Below are 21,354 nucleotides of genomic sequence, written 5' to 3'. Positions count from 1 at the left end.
TCTGCAAAGCCAAGCCTGGAGTCTCAAGGTAGGCATCCAGAAAATGAACACCACAATTAGTGGCCATGTGTGAAACATATAATTTGTGATTTGCCCAGCATCCCAGGGGCATGGATATTATCCACTTGTCCAGGGTAGCATTCAGCTGCCGTGATCATGAGACATTCCTTTCTATTTCTGCCATCCCCTGCCTCATTCCTACACCCCTGGGATTAGGGGTACAAAACTTGGTGGTAATAGGAGCAGAAGGGTGTGGAGCTCCAGTGAGGGTGGGGGTTATGGGGAGGGGCCTGGGGGATAATTAGGAATGAGTGGTAGGATAGAGGGTTGGGGCGGGGGCTCAGGAAGGGGCTAACATGGGGAGGTTAAAGAATGAGGGGTAGCAGCGGGGGTTTAGGGCTGGGAGGGCATATTGGTCCTGAATTTTCTCTCTTCACCTGTGTGCTGGGATATAGGGGAGCCCTACCTTTCTGCAGGGTCTGAACCCCTCTCAGTACTGCTGTGTGTGTTTGATGTAATGAGTTTGTCAGGTCTGATGTGAGAGCTGTTTACAAAGAACAGGGGACTCTGCCAAGGGGTTTCTATGTCAGAAGGTAACACATTGAAACAGCTGAAATCCAGAAAATGAATAGTTAAGATGCACATCACCCCTGTGGCGGTGGAGGGGCTTGCCTGATTGTGTGGAGGAACAGCCTGGTTTGGAGGAGAAGTGCCTGGCGAACCTAAAGCCTGGCTATGGAAGCCTGGCTGAAGCAGGGTAGGTGTCCCACCTGGAGGTAGGTAGTGGGAGTGAGAGCACTATGTAGGTTGGGCTACATAACCAAGGTAGCATGCAGCCCATTGGTAAGCTGCTGGCTGTGATGATATGTATGCAACTCCATAAGACAAGAGACAGCAAAGTGCAACTACTTACATGTTAATGGCTTCTATAGTGCCAACTAATGGCTTAATGGGATGGGGGGGGGAGCTGGAAATGGTGGGGGATGGAGATGATATGGGGGTGGGGCAGGGTGTGGAGAAGGAGAAAGACACCATCTTTTCTCACATGCTTAAAGTTACCGAAACAACCGTGTGTTAAAACTGTCATGATTTCAGGACATAGACCATGGATGAGATTTCTCACTGGCTCTGTTAGCAACTTGCAAACTTTTCAAAGCACAACCATTATCCCCATTCCACTGTAACAAAATATTGGGGTGGGCAGGGGGGAAGAGCATGGAGGATTATGTGTATGGCCTAGTGGAAAGACCACTGGACTGGAATTATGCTTGGGTGTGCTCAGTTCTTACTCAGGGTTTTCAGAACCCAAGGCAGTGGTATTTCACTCCAGGCGGTGTAAGGAATAAATCAATGAGAACACAGCAATTCTGTCTGATGAAAGATTAATACAAGTAAGTGTGGTCTTATCTAAAACTACAGTTTATCAGATTTAAGCACACATGGACACAAGCAATAGGTTTAGAACATCCCAAATCATTACTTAGAATCTGGGAGGGTATTGAGTAATTTTCAGCAGTTCTGCGATGGCTGGTCTCTTCCCCATTGGGGACTAAGATGTCAGGGGGGGGGGGAACTCTCTTAGGATAGCATCAGAGGACTGCTCCAAAATACACTCTATTCTCCAGTCTTTTATAACTAACTTTTACAAAACACTGCTCATAGTCACCCCTACTGGGTCATTACCTCTCCTAACTTCAATAAACTTATCAACAAATATTCCTAACAATCTTATTATGATTAAGCTTCTATATCAAAGGTGCCCAAAACTCAAGGTTCCCATCCACTTGTTTTCTTTTGCTCTCAAATTGTCTTTCGCCCCTCCTCCCATTCTGATTAGCAGAAATTGTGAGCCCGCAAGGGTTTGACCTTGCCTCCAGAAGCCCTGTTTGTTCAAATTAATTCTTAACTACATGGTGGTCTATTTTATTAATTTGTGGTGGCTGAAGGCACATAGCATGGTTGCAGTTAGCTTGATCAAAATCTGTGTTACACATACCTCTCAAATCCAGGGTAACAGTGACCTTGGGCAAGTCACTTCACCTCTCTGTGCCTCACTTTTGCATCTGTAAAATGGGAATAATGATGTAATTTTAATAATATATGGAGATATACCTATCTCGTAGAGCTGGAAGGGACCCTGAAAGGTCATCAAGTCCAGCCCCCTGCCTTCAGTAGTGGGACCAAGTACTGATTTTGCCCCAGATCCCTATGTAGCCCCCCTCAAAGATTGAACTCACAACTCTGGGTTTAGCAGGCCAATGCTCAAACCACTGAGCTATTCCTCTCCCCACCCCTGATGAAAATTACTATATAAAAAACTGTCTTTTGATTATTACCTAGCCACTGCAGCATATCAACTGCAAACTTGGATGAGAACTACAACTGCCTGAATGACCACTAACTCCTACCAACAAACATTTTTTCTCTTTAAAAAACTAAGAAATTAACTCGCAAAAAACTTGTGGTAACTTGTGCTCTTCCAGAACATCCAGTTCAGCAAAACTTAAAATTCTGAAAACCAAGCGTGATGGGTTAGACCCCCTATCCAGGATGCCACCTGATGTACTCAGGATTCACGGAGCCTCGCCTGTTCCACCAGCCTGGATTCCCTCTCCCCGTTTTGCTGAATTAGGCTTTCCGGCCTCTTGCAGCACACACAGACAGGTAGGGCCATACCCAGTTGCAGACACAGACTGAGGTCAGCTCTGTATGAGGGGACTCACCCAGCACTCAAGTGCACATACCTTTTTGGAGATAAGCCCAAAATAATACTGTCTTGCACTGTATAGGAAGATCTGCACAGCACAAGCTCATAAAAATTTGCCCTCTCTCTCTCAATGTGAGAGAGATGTGCACTGCTTCTTGACACCCCCCAGATATGAATTGTACAAACTGGGTTATGTTATAAACAAGAAATAAGCTTAACAAGTACAAAAGGTAAATTTTAAGTGATTATAAGTGATAGCAAACAGATCAAAGCAGATTACCTTAGTAAATAAACAAAAATCACAAACTGAGCTTAACATACTAGATAGGTAAGATATAAATTAGCAAATTCTCACCCTGCATGATAAACAGGCTGGCAGATTCTTAAGACACAAGTTCCATTAAATAGTTTCTTGAGCACAAGTCATACATAGCTTTTTTAAATCAGGCTGTTAGAACCTGCAGGACTGGAACCTGGAACTGTGGGGTTTTGGGGCCACTGATGCCCCTGCATCACAGGAAGAGGCTTAAGCTGGGCTCCATGGGAGGACCCTGTGTGGCTAGGCTTGGCAGGAAGACCTGCCCTAGCAGGACCAGAGTGGTGGCCTTAGACAGTTCCTGATTGTCCAGAAACAGTATGTAAACCAGGAAGCTATGAAGAGGTGCTGTGTGAGCCACAGACTGCCCGTCTGTTTCTGGTCCATACCTACCCATGACCCTGTCTGCCTCCTGACACCTGACTCTTGGTTTCCCCTCTGGCCTATCCTGGACTGTGACCTCCTGATGCCTAACTTGGCCTGACTCCTGCTCTGACCACTAGGTCTGACCACCCACATCCTGATCATGACAGTTTGCTCAGACCCTCTTCGCCACCACCCCAAATGCATCTATTTCCTCCAGAGATGATAGAAAGGAAGCCGTCCAACCATGGGTCCCTGAGGGCCCAGGACCCAGTTGCCTATCTGCAGGTGGAGACCCTTGCACTACAGACCCATGCTACACAGTGTGCACTCAAAGCACAGGTCCTGCACAAGCAAGTAGGCCGGTCACAGGCTCATGTGGCGCAGCTCACTGCCGAAGCACAAACCCTACACAAGCAGCTCGCAAGGGAGAAGCAGTGACCCTATGTGCCCAGACAGACCATGCATTGCCTGAACCAGCTCCCACAGTGCCATTGCCTGAATGCTCTGCCCCCAAGTGTACCCCATAGACTAGACTTGTGTAGTAGTCAGCCTACTCAACAGTGAAGCACTTAATTGGGTTTCCCCAGTGTTGGAGCAGAACAGCCTTGTGCTCTCTGACTGGGATGCTTGCAAACCTTAGTGACCATCTTCGAAGACCTGCTTCACATCCGTTCAGCAGGGGCTGTCCTCCGGAAACTTCACCACGGCAATGGCCAGCCACCTCATACCCTACCCATTTCTGATGACTTGTGGCCGATGTTGAATGGAATGAAGCAGCCTAATTTTACCAGTTCTGCTGGGGGCTCAATGACAAGGTAAAAGATGAGCTAACCTGCATCGAAAGCCCCACCTACCTAGGCACCTTTGTAGACCTTGCCTTGAAGATTAACTCTTGGCTGCATGAATGGCACGAGGAAAGGAAGGTGTCCCAACAGTCCCCACCACCTGCCCTCCATGCCAAGGCTTGTAGAATAGAGTCTTGAACCCATGCAGGTCAACCTGGGTTGCCAACGTCTGACCCTGAGGAGAGAGACAGAGTGTCATTGACAGTTGAACCTCTGTTTTTAGTGCAGGGGATCAGTCTATGCCCTTGCCTCCTGTCCAGAATACAACAGCTTGGGAAATGGACCAGCCCAGGCCCAGTAGAAGGGCACAGCCTGCGTAGCACCAGAGCTCCATAACCACTACCCTCTCCTTACCCTGCCCTTAAGTAGAACCCGACCTGGGAACCATGGCACCTGCCCGCACTTCCAGTTGCTACTGCAGTTGCAGGCCTTGGAGCAGGCACAGCAGATCCCCCCATGTTAGCAATGATAGACTCTGGGGCCGCTGCCAACTTTATAGATACTGAGGAAGCCCTGACCCTTCAGATCCCCTTCTGGCTGAAACCCACACTGGACCTTTTGGAGATGATTGTTGGATTGCCCCTATCATCGGGACCAGTAACTCAAGAGGCTGTCCCACTAGAGGCTGTAGTAGAGAAGCACCAAGAAACAGTGTGCCTGGATGTGATTCAGACCCCATTCTTTGGCATTCCTTGGTTGGACCAGTATGACCCATGTATCTCCAGGTGGCAGGGGAAAATTAGCTTCCCTGAATACTTTCAGAAAGCGTGCCTCCAACAAAGCAACCAACCTCAGCTGACCTGCACCTGGGGCCCCAGGATGGAAGGAGACCCTTGGAAGCAGAACTCTTTACAGTGTGGGCTAGCCAGACAGGAGTGGCAAGAACCTCAGCCTCCTTGACAAGTACAGTAGAACCTCAGAGTTACGAACACCAGGGTTACGAACTGACCAGTCAACCACACATCTCTTTTGGAACTGGAAGTATGCAATCAGGCAGCAGCAGAGAGGAAAAAAAAAGCAAGTACAATACTATATTAAATGTAAACTACTAAAAAAAAGGAAAGCAGCATTTTTCTTCTGCATAGTAAAGTTTCAAAGCTGTATTTAGTCAATGTTCAGTTGTAAACTTTTGAAAGAACCATTATGTTTTGTTCAGAGTTACAAACAACGTCCATTCCGAGGTATTCGTAACTTTGAAATTCTACTGTACCATGACTATCTTGGTGTGTTTGAAAAGAAAATGCAGACTTGCTACCCCATACAGAGACTATCACCATCCGATAGACCTACAGCTTGGGGCAAAGGTGCCCTACGGACAGATATATTCCATGTCTGAAAACCTTACAAAGAGCTTCGTTTGGCAATCTACCTTTCCAGCGGGGGATACCAGTCCCCTTCCTGAAGGAGGATGGGTCACTAGGCCTCTGCATAGACTATCGTGCACTGAACCAAGTAACTATTCATAACCTTTACCCCATCCCTCTTTCTGGAATTGCTGGACTGCTTGAAGACTGCCAGGATCTTCATGAAATTAGATCTTCTGGGGCCGTACAATCTAGTATGCATAAGGCCTGGGGATGAATAGAAGACTGCTTTTGGTACCCAATATGGGAACTTTGAATACTTGGTGATTGTTTGGCTTAACCACTGCCCCTGTAACATTTCAGCATTTTGTGAACAATATGTTTGGACCAGTATGTGATTATCTGTCTTGACAATATACTGGTATTCTCAGAGAACCCAGAGCAGCACTACCATCATGTCTGGTCTGTCCTGGGGACCTACAGAAGCATGGGTTCCAAACTGGAAAAGTGCATCTTTGACAAGGCCACCATTGAAATTTTGGGGTATATCATCGCTCTGGAGGGAATCCAAATGGATCTGCAGAAGTTGGAAGCCATTCACAACTGGACAGCAGCCAAGCCCTCTATGAGCTTTGTGAATTTTTATAGGAGACTCATTGCTAACATCTCTGAAGTAATAACTCCCTTGACTTCACTCCTTCGCAAAGGTGTGACATTCGTTTGGTTGTCTGAAGCCCAGCTTGCTTTTGACCAGCTAAAGATTGCCTTCACCATGGCCCCAATCCTGGCACACCCTGACCTGACTTGCCCATATATAGTAGAAGCAGATGTGTCAAACATGACCGTAGGGGCTTTAGTGTTGCAATGATTTGGACCCCAGTCAGTTCTGCACCCTTTTGCGTTCTATTCTTGAGATCTTACCCATGCCGAGGTGAACTATGCAATTCTGGACAAAGAGCTGCGTGCCATAAAAACTGCATTTGAAGAATGCCATCACCATCTCAAGGGAGCTTAGCACCCACTATAGGTCTTCAGTGACCATAAGAGCTTCAGGTACCTCCGCAAGGCCCAAGTGTTGAACCAGAAACAGTTAAGGTGGACCTTGTTCTTTTCTCTGTTTGAGTTTACTATTACCTACTTCCCAGGAAAGTGAAATGGGAAGACTGGTGCTCTATGGCTGTGGTTCTCAACTCATTTATCATTGTGGGCTGCAGCTGTGTGCTAATTGGGCAAGATGGGCCTGCTGGTTGAGAACCGCTGCTCTATGGAAACAGAGATTACAACCAGGGAAGAAAAGAACCAATTTCCAAGCCCTCCACCTCCTCAAGCCTGGTAATTTTGCTAATGCCACAATTCAGCAAGACCTGCTCTCTTATCTGACCCGCCTAGAAAGAAGATCTAGTTGCCCAAGGGACATTGCCCATACCATTAGGGGCTAAGTTGCACCATTCTGTGTTGGATGGCGTAATGTACTTCTACAAGCACATGTATGTGCCCCCAGGGTGACTCTGACTGAAGCTGCTACAGTTGTGCCATGACGTTCCAACGGTGGCTCACTTTGGCTACCAGAAGATCTCCCGCATGGTCACCCACTTTTTCTGGAGGTCCTGTATGCAGGCAAAGGTCCAAGCATATGTAGACTCCTGCAACTGCTGTGTACCAAGATACCCCAAACCAGACCTCTTGGCACCTTAGTACTCCTGGAGACTGGCTAGGCTTTGGTCCACAGAACTCCCACCGTCTGATGACCACACCGTAGTCCTAATGGTTGTTGACTGCCTTACCAAAATAGCCCGCTTCATCCTCTGCAATTGGCTGCCCTCTGCTGAGGCTACTGCACAATGTGAACCAGCTCCATGGACTCCCAGACCACATAGTTTTTGATTGAGGCTCATAGTTCACCTCTTGCTTCTTGTGTGAAGTTTTCAGATTACTGGAGGTCTGCATATCCACTTTTCCTGCATATCACTCCCAAACAGATGGACAAACTAAATGGGTGAACGAAGTCCATGTTCCTGCCATATGCAGTTTTCTTACAACAATGCTGACTATGCCTCTAAGGGTCGGAACTCCTTCCTCTCTAATTATATTATCCCCATTTCCACCTGGCGTTACCAGCAATCCCTCCGAATCCCACTGCCACTGATGGGGTCCAACAGATCCATTTCATTCAGTAAAAGCTTAAGAACCACCTTGAAGAGGCAAAGGAGGTATACAAGCGGCATGCAGATTGTTGATGACAAGAAGCTCCAGTATTTATAGTAGACCAAAAGATGTGGCTTGCCATCAAACACCTCCAGACCAGGTGATTCTCCTGCAAATTGGACCACCAGTTCCTGGGACCCTTCCCGATATGCCATCAGATTAACCAATTTATCTTCAAAACTCCAGCTTCCCCAGTCTCTCAAAATACACCCAGTTTTCCATGTCTCCTTTCTAAAGCCCTATAATGAACACCTCCTCCCCAATCAAACCACACCGCTACCTCAACCACTCGAAATCCAGGGTCACGATGAATACGATAGTGCATGGCATCCTCAGTTCCTGACAGATATATGGCTGCCTGTGCTATCCATTGGATTGGGAAGGCTATGACTCTGAAGAATGTGCTTGGGAGCCTGCCTCCCATGTCCATGCCCCTGACCTGGTGGAGAAATTCCACAAAACTCACCCTGACAAGCCTGGACTGACACCACCTCGAAGGGGGGCCTGTAGGCAGGGATGATTACAACCAGCAAGGCTGGTATCTGGGGGGGGGGGGTGGGTTCAGGGCTACTGATGCCTCCACAATCACCACAAGAGGCTTAGACTGTGCTCCTACTTGAGGACCCCATGGGGCTCAGCTTGGCAGGAAGTACCACCCAGCAGGACCAGAGTGGCGGTCTCAGACAACTCCTTGATTGGCCAATACCAATATATAAAACAGGTAGCCCTGAAGGGGAGCTGTGTGAGCAACAATATAGACTTCCTGCCTGCCTCTGCTCCAGACCCTGCTCTCAAGAGACACTATACTCTGGCTTCTGACCCTGCCTGCCTCCTGATACTTGATTCTCCTTGCCTTGTGGCCTGTAATGGACTCTGACTTCCCGGTACCTGATTCGGTCTGACTCCTGCTCTGATAATTAGGTCTGACCGCACATGTCCTGGTCACTTGCCCTTCCCCAAGAGAGCGTTAAACAATCTCTACCAACAAAAGACTCTAGCCCAGTGCTCTTATGCTTTCAGTACCACAGAGCTACATTAGCTGGAATTTGAAGGAGAAGATAGGGCATTTCTTCCCTTTAATAACCTGCTCTGTTCCATGGAATTAGACAATTCCAATTGAATTTGTTCAATTTTGTTTGCACAAATCAGAAAAAAAAAACTTCCTCACACCAGAAGGCACTCTACTCAGCAACTGACTGGAAGCAACTCCGATTGACCAAGCTGTCCATCTACAGAAACAGACTTGCTAGTCAAGAATTTGCAATTGCTGTGAAGGAAGGTGTTGCAGCTGGCCTAGTGCCTCCTCTGTACAGTCACCAGTCTATTGTAAGTGGACACAGCTGCCAGGTCCCATGTGCTTCTAAGCCAACTGGGTCTGGGTAGAGTCTAGCCACAGAGTCTAGCTTTGGGTTTCTAGGGAGCACTCCCAGGATCAGGCCTCTTGTCTGAGTACTTCCTTGGGACTTGCAGTCTAGTTACTCTAAATCCCCAAATCAGTGTCCCAGACCTCCTAAGTGTTTCCCACCCCCAATTGCATATACACACAGACAGAATTCCACCCTGCTGTGGGAAACCCTAGCTTTTTGTTTAACCCCTTTTTGGACAATGTGGTATGAAAGCAAGGAACATAGACTTTTAGTAAAGTAATCTCTTAACCATAGTCATTTTACTCTTAAGAAAGTGCAGAGTTACAGAAATTTACAGTATAACAAAAGTCCTGAGATTAACCCCTATCCTAGTCTAATCTCACCCTTTCGAGAAGTGAGGTCTGCTAGTGTTCAGGCTGGGCAGAGTCCCTCCTTCTCTCTCTCTCCCCCCTCCCTCCTCTGCACCTCCAGCTTACATGTGACAGTGATACACCCCCCTGCTCAGAGAAGGAACCCCCTTAAAATACAGTCCCTTTCTACTTTTGCCATTGTGTCCAGAGTAAGCCCTGGCCTTCACCTAAAATGTAGGTCAACCTAGCTTTGTTGCTCAGGGCTGTGAAATACTTCATGCTCCATGCAACATAGTTAGATTTATGTAACTCCCACTGTAGATGCAGCTAGGTTGACAGAAGAATTCTTCCATTGACATAGCTACCGTCTCTTGAGGGGTGGATTTACTACAGCAACAGAAAAATTCCTTTGTTGCTGTATTATTGTCTACATTGCCACAGCATAGCAGCAGCGCTGCAGCTGTGCTTCTGTAGCAACTGTAGTGTATACATAACCAGGAAAGCTGCAGGTACACCAATCATGCTGACGATGTGGATAATCTGTTCTGCAGAGTTGGGCTAGCAGTTGAGACAATTTGAAGTTGATGACTCTGTCTCTGTGATAGTCTTCAGCTAAGTGTCAAGCACCTTCCCTGGGCAGGATAGCTGACTGGAATACATAACTTTGCCATGGGCAAGGTTAGATACGAGTTCAGCACATAATACAAAATTGAAATTGAGTGCACAGAATAACCCAGACATAACAACTCTCTTTCACACAAGGCAAAAAACATTTTCTTGGCTTACCACAGAGCCACATTATAGAAATAAAATTTAAAAAAAAAAATCACCATTGCTATCACTTGGATTCAAGTGGGAATTTCTGCTTTCTTCCTTGTTGCTTCATTGTTTACAGATCATCTGTGAGCTATGAGGCTGAAGCTGGAGAAGATACTTATAGGCCACTTTATGAGTCTTGGTATTACAATAGTGCCTGGAGGCTCAACCAGGTTGGTTGTGCTAGGCGCTGAACAGTAAAAGACTGCTCCATTCTAAAGAGCTTACAGTCTTAAAAGTAAGATTCAACAGGGTGGCGAGGCAAATAGTGGAGGTTGTGGAGGGAGGAGCCATATTTACATATTGCCATATTTACAAGCATGGGTGAAAAATTAACAGAAAAATTAGCAGGTGCTTAGCACCCAGCAGCAGCCAAGCCTGCCTCTTCCCGCCCACCAGCTGCCCCCCTGCCAATCAACTCCTCCCAGGGTGGGGGTGGAGGCTTGGGGGAAGAGGTGGAGTTAGGGGCAGGGCCTGGGCTGAGCTGGGGTTTAGCACCCCTGTGGAAAATTAGAAACCGGCGCCTGTGTTTACAGGATCCAACGGCTGTGCTGCACAAGAAGTAGAGAATATTGGCCAAGATTTCACCCTCTATATCTAATTAAAACTACATGGTGAACTTTATGGAAGCAGACTGTAATTTCCTAAATTGGAATTTGGCTAAGCACTGGGATTGACTTGCAAAAACTGCATCTGAATTTTTAATGAGCATGAGAACTGCTATTTTGTCTCATTTAGAAGGCAGCACCTCCCATAACACAATGGTCCCTTGTATTGTGCTCTAGGGCACTGTTTTGATACTAATTTAGAGGGATGGATGCCATGTAATTTTAACATTCCTCCTTCATAAGCTTTTATCAGACTTGTATAGGTAGGGCAGAAGTGAGAATGGAGAAACAAACTGGTGCTCTTTATCTGCTTACTGACATCAGACTTCTAAAAACTTATGCTAAAGGAGAGTTTTGCAATCATTTCAATTTATTTATAATTTTTTTAATCACATTTGAAAGCCTTTTCTCTAACCCTGTGACCAAAAGTTTCCAGTAGTCATTGGTGTCTGTGGGGTTAATTTTCTTTTTCTGTTAAATTTTGATATGCATATTACCCTTTACCTTTATTCAGCAAATTTTGATTTTGGGTGGGAACAGAATTTAGCGGGGTAAACAAAAGGTCATTGTTAAGCAGTTTTTAACAAAGAATATAGTTTAGTTCTTGATTATGTGGAGTAATTTTGCTGAGAAACTTGTAGTGATTGTGTATGTAACTCATTACAGACAGATAGATATAAAAAAATTGCTAATTAACTGTTCTGTCATTTTTCAGGGCAGTGTGACTGCAATGACAGTATTTTTCCTTTGGATACAGCTAGACTTAGACTTCAGGGTAAGTATGTAAACACCAGTGTTTTTGTGGCTCCTGTCTTTGTTTCCATTTCCTTTTAGCCTTGGCACTTCTGGGAGTAGTTGCATGGGGATTGTGATGGGGTGCACTCACCTCTTGTGAGTGCCTCCTGTCACCTGGGTATGATCCTGCACTCTTTTTCTGCTCCTGGTGCTCTGTCAGCTGTTGCAGGGCACATCTTCAGTGGCTCAGCCCTCAGTTCACATCACAGTCTAAAATGGGATGAACACCTTCTGGGGTATCAAGGGCATATCACAGTGCTCTTGTTAGTGTCTTTAGCCCTGCCTCTTTGCTGTGTTCTCATCCCCTTCTGGGCTGGCTTTAAGTTCATCCCTGCCCTGTTGTAGAGCACTGCCCCCAGGGCTTTTGCCCTCAAAACTTTGACTTTGTGTTCTTGCTGCCCCAGCTGTCCAGTCAGATCATCTCTTAGGTTCAGTCCCCTTCTGGAGTAACAGAGTTCCACTAATGATTGGCTCTGTCCAGGGTCTTCAGCCCTATCTCATAAGAACAGCTATGCCAAAGGTCCATCTAGCCCAGTATCCTGTCTTCTGATAGTCACCAATGCTATGTGCCCCATAGGGAATGAACAGAACAGGTAATTATCAAGTGATCCATTCCCAGCTTCTCTGAGCCCTTCTCAGGGCTTAGGCCATTTCCCCAGGGACCCAGGCCTGTCCACTACTCCAGGTCCCAAGCCAGGGACACTATAAACAGCAGCCTTGTACTGCTTCCATTAATAGTTGCTGCTGCTGTATTCCCTGGTCTGCTTCGCACTGAGTCCCATCACCTTCGCCCAGTACCTTAGGGTTACAGTCTTTGGGTTCTCTCAGTCTTATCCCTGCTTGAGCAGGGTCTTTCCCAGGCCTCCTTCCTCGAGAGTCACTTTGTTTTCCAGTCCTTCCTCACCCTTCTGGTCCCAGCTAGCAACTGACCTGCTCAGGCCCTGCAGCCTTTCTAGGCAGCCCAGGGGGACCCACTTTCACTGCTCCTTTCCTGAGGCAGGGTGTGTTAGGACTGTGAGACCTCCAGCAGGGGGCCTCAAGGCCTGGCACACCCCCATCATAGGAATCTCCTCTGTGTAAACAAGGATCTTTCCTTTTGTTCCTTCCTCATCACCAGCAACATTCTTCTAGCTGAGGCTGATTCTCCCTTTAGGAACAGCACTGACTGACTCTTTAATTAGCTGAAAAGTCATTGCTGTGTGACTTACGGCTCAGATTTGAATGTCTAAAGTCTGGTCTACATTACAGACCTATATTGGAATAATTTTGTTGCTCAGGGTGTGAAAATCCACACCCCTGAGTGACCTAGTTATATCGACCTAACTCTCCATGTAGCCAGCACTGCTTCTCCCACCGATGTAACTACCGCCTCTCAGGGAAGTGGATTAACTACACCAATGGGAGAACAGTCTCTCCCATCAGCTTAGAGCATCTTCATTAAAGTGCTATAGCAGCTGCGCTGATGCAGCATTTTAAGTGTAGACTTGTCCTAAGTACCTCTCTCTAGGAATATTCTCAGATTTAGAAGAGGTGATCAAAATTGAGAGTTAGAGTGAAACTGCTCAGGATTCCATTAGATTCGTGCGGCTGGTCTTGCCAGCCCATGGGAACAACACTATGTGCAGGAGTAAAACCAGCACATTCTTGCCTAATTTAGGCATTGTGCTACAGGGGAATTTAAAAGCACAGAGAGAGCGAAATTGGGAGTACAAATATCTCATGTTTCCCAAAATTAAACTTCAAGCTTCTGAACAGCCCTGGGTAGTCAAGCTGGGTATTTCCTACTTATAAACTACAGAACCAGAAGGCATCTGATATTGTGGCTAAAGCTTTATTAAGAACTGGGATGAGATCATTTGACAAATCTTCAGGTATGTATGCTTGAATTAGCCCCATAATACTGTACAGCAATCCTCAGCTCTTAGAAAACGAGGCTTTTTCCCAATGCATGGTCACCTGTAAACTAGCTGTAAGAGGCAGGTTTATTAGGGTCTGGGGGTCAGGGAATGTTTATGACAATGAAACAGGGAAGTGAGCCCCATCTCTGATTCATGGTCCAATTATCAGATCAAGAATTAACAAAAGTTAAGGGGCAGCTGCCCAGGGGGCACATCTCAGGGCTTCTCTCCACTTACCGGGGGATCGACATGCAGTGATCAATCCATGAGGGTCGATTTAGCGAGTCTAGTGAAGACCCGCTAAATCGACTGCTGATTGCTCTCCCGTTGACTCCGGTACTCCACCGGAACAAGAAGCCTAAGGTAAGTTGACAGGAGCGTTTCTCCCATCGACCCAGTGCGGTGTAGACACCGCAAAAGGTCGACCTAAACTATGTCGACTAGAGCTGTGTTATTCACGTAACTGGAGTTACGTAACTTAGGTCGACTGAGCCCTGTAGTGTAGACCTGCCCTTAGTGTTGTTGGGGAGTGAACAAATATGGAGGCAGGAAACCTTAAATATCAAGTGGAAAGAGAGGGATGCTTTCAGGGGTGGCTAAGGAGCTGGGAGAAAACGGAGTCATTTAAGGAGAAGGCGAAATTGGCAGTTTTAGAGGAATAGAGGAATAAGGAGTTGATGATGAGTACTTTCAACTTTCAAAGTGCTAAAAATTAGATCTGTCTTTTGTCTTCCAGTTGATGAGAAACGCAAGTCCAAGACAACACACACAGTGCTACTGGAGATTATCAAAGAAGAAGGCCTGTAAGTACAGATGTTCACAATTATCTTGGTAAAAGTAAACCTTCAGAAGTGCTATGCATGTGCATCCAGTGAGCCTCCATATATCTGGATATATTAGTTTCCATATATTAGTCTCTTCATTTGTCTGGATTCTCTGGGGCATCAGTTTCTAATCATACAGGTGCAGTGTCCTTTTGGATAACCTAGCCACCTTGAATAATAGGCTGTTTTGGGATATGCTTTCCAGTCAAAGGTTCATTCTTTCTTCTCCCCCACCACCTGGAGAACCCCACAAATGGCTGTTTGGACCCAGGATGGAGAATTAGGATCCTGTGTAGCAGAAGTTAACCTTCATGACCTTGCACAGAGCTATGCTGTAGGAGTTGCATCCCTGACCACAGAACCTTGTTGAAAAGTACTGACAAGTAGGTGTGTATGTAACCCTTCCCTTGGAGTGCTTACTCCAAGAATTCCTGGTATTTTACACTAGAGTAGAGTTGTCAATCCTAGCCAGGTTCCAGTTTGCCTAATAACATTTTGCCTTTTTCAGACTTTACCCATGCAGTTACAATTGTGAAACTAGGAGTTTGTAAAACTCCCACTGACATAGGTAATCTACCTCCCCAAGAGGCAGTAGTTAGGTTGACTGAAGAATTCTGTCGACCTAGCACTGTCTACACCGCTTATGGGTGTGGATTTTTCACATCCCTGGCAGACTTATTTTTCCAGTGTAGACCAGGCCTAGGTTAAACACTTTCCCTACCGCCTAGAAATAGAAGAGGAGTGAAAGAGGAATATACTGACATGGATGGCATGATTTTTGTGACCTGAGAATCATGCAGGATCAACAATAAAATGTGTGTAAGGCTATGGGAAAGCAAATGCCAAAAGTAAGAGTGAGCATGGGGAGGAAAAACACTTGTAAACCAGTTGAGACCATCTTTGGCTCACAGTTCTGTATTTCCATTATCTACTCTGAGGAATTTATAGAACGTGTAAACCACTACAGAAATCAAGGAGTCCACAATAAGAGAGAGATTCGAGGATATAATAGTTGGATTTGAAAGACTGTAAAATGAGACTTCGTACACTTACAGCAAAATTGAAAATCCAAGTTCTTCGAATGCTTGCACATGTCCATTTCACTTCAAGTGTGTGTGTGTGTGCCAGTGCACCCAAAGCAGTAAATATTTTCCCCATATTGATATCTGTCAGGGTGGTGCATGTGCTTTCAGCAAGCTTTGCTGTTAGCCTAAGGTACAAAGGGCAGAGCTGCCTCAATCCTCCTCAGTTCCTTCTCACCATGGTAGTTGGAATGTGTGTGCTTATCACACCTTTCCCTTTCTCTTATGAGATAATGTTTTCTAAAAATTATAATTATATATAGTTTTAGTTAGTGTACTTGCTTTTGGCAAATTTTTGTTTGTTTTTGTTGGAGCTTTTCAAGCTCTGTCCTGGGGCATGCCTAAGTCCCCAGGGTTTAAGTGCTTTTCTGGCTGTAACAAGTCTATGCTAGTCAGAAATCTTCACTCTCATTGTTTAGGGTTTGAGGGGAGGACCTGTTAGGTATAGGTACCCTATCTGCAAGGGTTCGAGTCTAGTGAAGTGTGGTGAGGCGGTGTAGTTCCCTGCTGCCCTGGAGAGAGACGAGTTCCTCTGGACACCAGAGTGGGCGGGCCACGGAACTCTGAGCCCGCTCCCAGAGGGTCAGGCATTGCCCCGGAAGTATAAAGGCCTGACCTCAGGGCTCATCGAGAGAGCAGCTGCCGGGGAGGCCAGATGCCTCCGTCCTAGCTCGTGATTGGGAAACCCCATTGGCCTGCAGTAAACCCAAGGACTGGCCTGCGCTGCCCTGCACCAGCTACCTGGAGGAGTTGCCGAGCCTGCCCTGTGCCAGCTACCAGAAGGAGTTGCCGAGTCTACCCTTTGCCAGCTATTCCAAGGAACCCATGGTGCTGGATGCCCCTGAGTACACCACCCTGACCCAGGTACCTCAAGAAGGGGAGTCTAGAAGTAGCCCGGGGGCAGCCGACCCTGCTCTGGCTGCAGCAGTGCCAGAACCCATGTCAGTGTGTTGTGGACAGGATCTCCACTGACACATCAGCGGGTCCTGGGCTGGGATGCAGTGGAGTGGGAGGGCCTGCGTCCCCCCTGCCACCCACAAGTTGGGTGGCAGTCTCCCCGTCTCCCAGGCCCTTTGGAACCTAGGGTCTGCGCCTACTGTTGATATACTGTTATTGCTCAGCCCCTGCCTGAGGGCCTGAGCGCCTGATTCACCATTGCCCTGCCCTGCCCTAGGGCTTGGGCTTGCTATTGTATACTGTTATTGCTCGGCCCCTGCCTGAGGGCCTGAGTGCCTAACTCACCAGTGCCCCACCCTGACCTAGGGCCTGGGCTTACTGTGGCCGCAGAGGACAACTCCTGCAGCCGGACTAATTGCCCACAAGACCTATTCCCCAATTTAATGAGGCGGTGTGGGTCCCCACCGTCCCAGAGAGAGACGAGCCCCGGCCCACCTCTCTACAGGAAGTAAGATTTCAACACCTCTTCATGGAAACTGCTTTATGCCTCCACTTGGAACCCAGCCACTCAGTACACAGGGGTTCAGACTTAATCCACCCAGGATTGCACTACTAGACTTGGTAGTATCACCTCACCAGAGAAAAGATGCCATTCTCCTTCTCTGGTACTGCACAAATGGCAGAAAAAAATCAGGCAGTTCACAGTCTTCTAGCTAGAAAAGTCCTCTTCGTTCATGAGGGCTAGGACCGCAGCGATGTCACACAGGAAAAAGGTGGGCATTGAGGTTAGATCTCCAGGCCCAGCTAGGCAACTCCTGGTATCACAGACTTGACTAGCAATGTAGAGGAGTTGTATCCGGCACTACCTTTGGTACCATGGAGACTGACTGAGTTGTTAGGATCTTCTGCAGCATTGCCTTAATTTTCAGTGAATGCTTTGGGGCATCTCTCCCTCTCGGTACAGATAACACCTGAGGGACCTCCTTTGCTTCTTGGTTCTATACTCACCGTTGCTGTAAGATATTGAGGTATGGCATTGCCCATTCATGCAATGCAGGCTTTGGTACCTGTTTCATCTTTGGCACCATGAGGGGCTACGCAGTTTTTGGTACCATTGTGGTGGAACTGGGAGGTGGTGAGGGCTAGCACCTACATAATGGAAATATTACAAGGGTTGATGTATGTTTCTGGCCCCCAATGTTTTCTGCCCCCATACTATCTTGTGAAGGCTGGAGTAGGATCTGGAAGAGGGTCTGGAATGGTTGTGTTGGTGCATGGGATCAGGTTTGCCACCAGGGAGCAGGTAGCAACAACTCTCCTCTCCTTTTCTTCTTTTACATTGGTTGGGGTTAGTGTGCAGGGACCACACAGGGCTGGCTGAGAGAGATGGTCACTCATGTGAGTCCCTAGTCCAGCCCAGTCTGACCGTCCAGCCATTGCTGATAGAGATACCCAGTCCAGGGAGGGCAGGTGTGTATGTGCCAGCCACTGAGGAACTGGCGTAAGAATTGCTGGGATGCCCCTTCTCATCCTGGAGCTGGCTACTTCCTCTCTCTGAGTCTTAGTAACTCCCCTTGCTTCCCCTCCTATCCCTCTCTGCTCCCCAATTCACAGCAAGCTTCTGCCTTCCAATTGATACTGATGGTAGCCAAAAGCTGTGCTGTTTAGCAAGGAAGACAAACAGCACCATCAGCAAGAAAGCTGCTAATGCTTCCCCTGTTACCATCTACTTCTTGCGCTTTCTGGTCCCAATGTCCTGCTGCACTGCTTGATACTGCACCATCTTGGCTTTCTGATTATACTTACTCCTCCCTGGAGTCGGAGGTGGGTTCATACACACTCATTACAGGAGGTCTTAGATTTCCCTTTCTGCTGGTTGAGGTCTTGGCACTGGCATTCTCACTGGACTAGGTCCAGGTACAGGATGCTTTGGGGTTGGTCTCTGATACCAAATCAGATCCAGTAATAGCTTTTTTGGAATCCTCAGGGTGTCCCTCGAGACACTAGGTCCTCATCTGCTGCACCTGCTACTACTAAGTCTCTGTCCAAGCACTCTATCTAGTGCCAATCCCAGTACTGCAAGTGGTGGAACTTAAATATCCAGTATCTGACCCATGTGGTAAGGAGGTTCAGCAGGCATCAGAACAGGTTGATACTGTGATGTCCTCACTGAACACTTCCTTACCTTCTCCTGATGAAGCCATTGTCTCTGACTTGTCCTCCCTGCTTCCTGACAATTAGTAGATGTATAAGGATGCTCCTTGGTTAACTCCCCAGGAAATGGACTGTTCCTTTAAATTCAAAACATGCTTTTAAATAGCAGAAAGCCATCCACCAAATGCACTTATCTCATGAATAGTCCCTGAGAAAATCATGACTTTTTTTTTAAATTCATGGTAGTGTAATGGTAAAATATAGAATTTTGTGGACTATGCATGGCTGCCAAGTCCCCTCCAAACTGCTGTGATTTTTCCAACAGCAGGGAGTTGGAAACAAGCATCCATGTGCACCAGTCTTGTGCTCTGTGCGGCTCCCAGCATATGGCAGCAGCATCATGTCAGAACAATAGTTTGTGGGAGGGACTCAGGAGCTGGTTTATGTTACATACAGTAGCCAGTGCCGCTACTACCCAGAACACACTACAAGCCACACCAATCACAAGACTGGCTTGCATGAATGCCCACTTCTACCTCTCTGTTGTTGGAAAAATAGTGATATTGGACTAATTTAGCATTTTCTGCACAGTTCATGAAATTGGAATTTTCACAGGACCCTGCTCATGAAATGGAGAAGATTCTCTATGTGGTCCCAGCAGAAGGGTACCCCTCCCTTGCAGGCTTCCATATACACCTCTAACTCGATATAACGTTGTCCTTGGGAGCCAAAAAATCTTACTGCATTATAGGTGAAACGGCATTATATCGAAATTGCTTTGATCCACTGGAGTGCACAGCCCCGCCCCCCTGGAGCACTGCTTTCCTGCGTTATATCCGAATTCGTGTTATATTGGGTCGCGGTATATCAATGTAGAGGTGTATTTTCTTCTGAATTATCTGCTTCACCTAACAGAAAAGAACTCTGTTGGTTCAGTGGCGAGCCAGGTTCTAAGTGTAGGGGAGCAAACATAAAAGGCGCCCCGGCTCCTCCTCTGGCCACGCCTCCTTGGCTCCTCCCATTTCCCCCCCAGATTAACCCCGGGGCCCGGCTCAGGACTCCTGTGGGCTTCCCGGGGGTGCGGATACCCCCGTCCCCCTATGGTCCCGGGAGAGTCTCTCCTGCCCAGCCCTCTCTGCAGGTGTCCCCTGCCGGGCTACGCCGCCCGGCCCCACCCGCGGGGTCCCATCCCCCCCGCCCCGGGCTCCAGGCTCCTGTGCCGCGCCAGGGCCCCCCGTCCAGACAGCGCGGCCTGCGCCCCTGCCCTGTGGGCCCGGCCCTGGGGAACCCTCGCCCAGACCCCAGTGCAAGGCACCGACCCCACCGCCACCTTCCGCCCTGTGCTGCCGCCTGTCCCCGGCCGATCCCGCTCCACGCCGTGGGTGGATCCCGGCTCCGGCTCGTGAGTCGCTGGCCGAGCCTCGCTCCATGGCGCTGCTGGGCCGGGCCGGGCTGGGCCCTGACCCTCTCGTCGCTGTCAGGTAAACACCAGCCTGATCCACAAGCTCGCCCGCCCCAGTGCTCAGTGCGCCCACGTGGGGCTTGCCAGCCAGGTGGCCTTAAAGGCTCAGGGGCCCTTTCACCTCCCCCTGCCTGCTGTGATGGGATGCGGGGGCCGCAGAATATTTCACTGGGCCGCGAGCCACTGCCGGGAGATGCTGCTGCTGCCGCATTAGCAAGGGGCGGGGAGCGCTTGGCTGCCGAGCCCTGAGCTGCCGCAGGAGGTGGCTGTGGCGATGTTGGGGCCGCGCTGAGTGTGGGGCGCCATGGCTGAGGAACTGGCCCCCTAGCTCCTCCGGCCGCGCCTGCCACCCCCCCCGCCATGGCTCCTCCAGCTGTGCTGCCCCCAGCACCGGCCCAGCAGGCGCCGCTTTTGGAAAATGTGCTGAGGGGAAGTGGCTGCTTCCCCTGCACCCCACTAGCTACGCTGCTGTGTTGGTTCCCTGAGAGTTCACTTGGTGGCTGTTTCCATATTCCATTCTCCTATAGAAGGAAGATCTGTTTTTTCTAACCTTACTACTGTTAGATTCTTGAAAGGGTTGGACAGGCTTTTCCCATCTGTAAGAGATCCCACACCATCATAGGATCTAAAATTGATTTTGTCAGCTTTAATGGGACCTTCCCCCTTTTAAGCCTATGACCAGTTGCTCTTTTTCTCATCTCTCAAGAGAGAGTGGTTCCGGAGCATGAGGCCGATGGCAACTGGGATAGATTACAGCATGGATTTACGAAGGTAGATCGTACAAACCAACCTGATCTCCTTCTTTGAGAAAGTAACAGATTTTTTAGACAAGGGAAATGCGGTGGATCTAATATATCTGGATTTCAGTAAGGCGTTTGATACGGTACCGCATGAAGAATTACTGGTTAAATTGGAAAGGATGGGGATCGAAATGAAAATCCAGAGGTGGATAAGGAAGCTGGTTAAAGGGGAGACTGCAGAGGGTAGTATTGAAGGGGGAACTGTCCGGTTGGAGGGGGGTTACCAGTGGAGTTCCTCAGGGCTCGGTTTTGGGTCCGATTTTATTCAATCTATTTATTGCTGACCTGGGAACCAAGAGTAGGAGTGGGCTGATAAAGTTTATGGATGACACCAAGTTGGGAGGTATTGCCAATTCGGAAGAGGATCGGAATATTCTCCAGGGAGATTTGGATGACCTTGTAAACTGGAGTATTAGTAACAGGATGAAATTCAATAGTGAGAAGTGTAAGGTTATGCATTTAGGGATGACTAACAAGAACTTTAGTTATAAGCTGGGGACGCACCAGTTGGAAGTAACGGAGGAGGAGAAGGACCTAGGAGTCCTGGTTGATCGTAGG

At 47.9% G+C, this 21,354-nt stretch overlaps 1 pseudogene; it reads left to right on the top strand.

Annotated features, from left to right (window-relative positions):
- The window catches only part of LOC120373913, a 106,010-nt pseudogene that overhangs the window by 11,061 nt on the left and 73,595 nt on the right, over positions 1-21,354 (top strand).

The sequence above is a fragment of the Mauremys reevesii genome, linkage group 1, assembly GCF_016161935.1.
Source record: "Mauremys reevesii isolate NIE-2019 linkage group 1, ASM1616193v1, whole genome shotgun sequence".
NCBI classification, from domain to species: Eukaryota; Metazoa; Chordata; order Testudines; family Geoemydidae; genus Mauremys; species Mauremys reevesii.
This window is presented reverse-complemented; position numbering and strand designations above follow the sequence as displayed.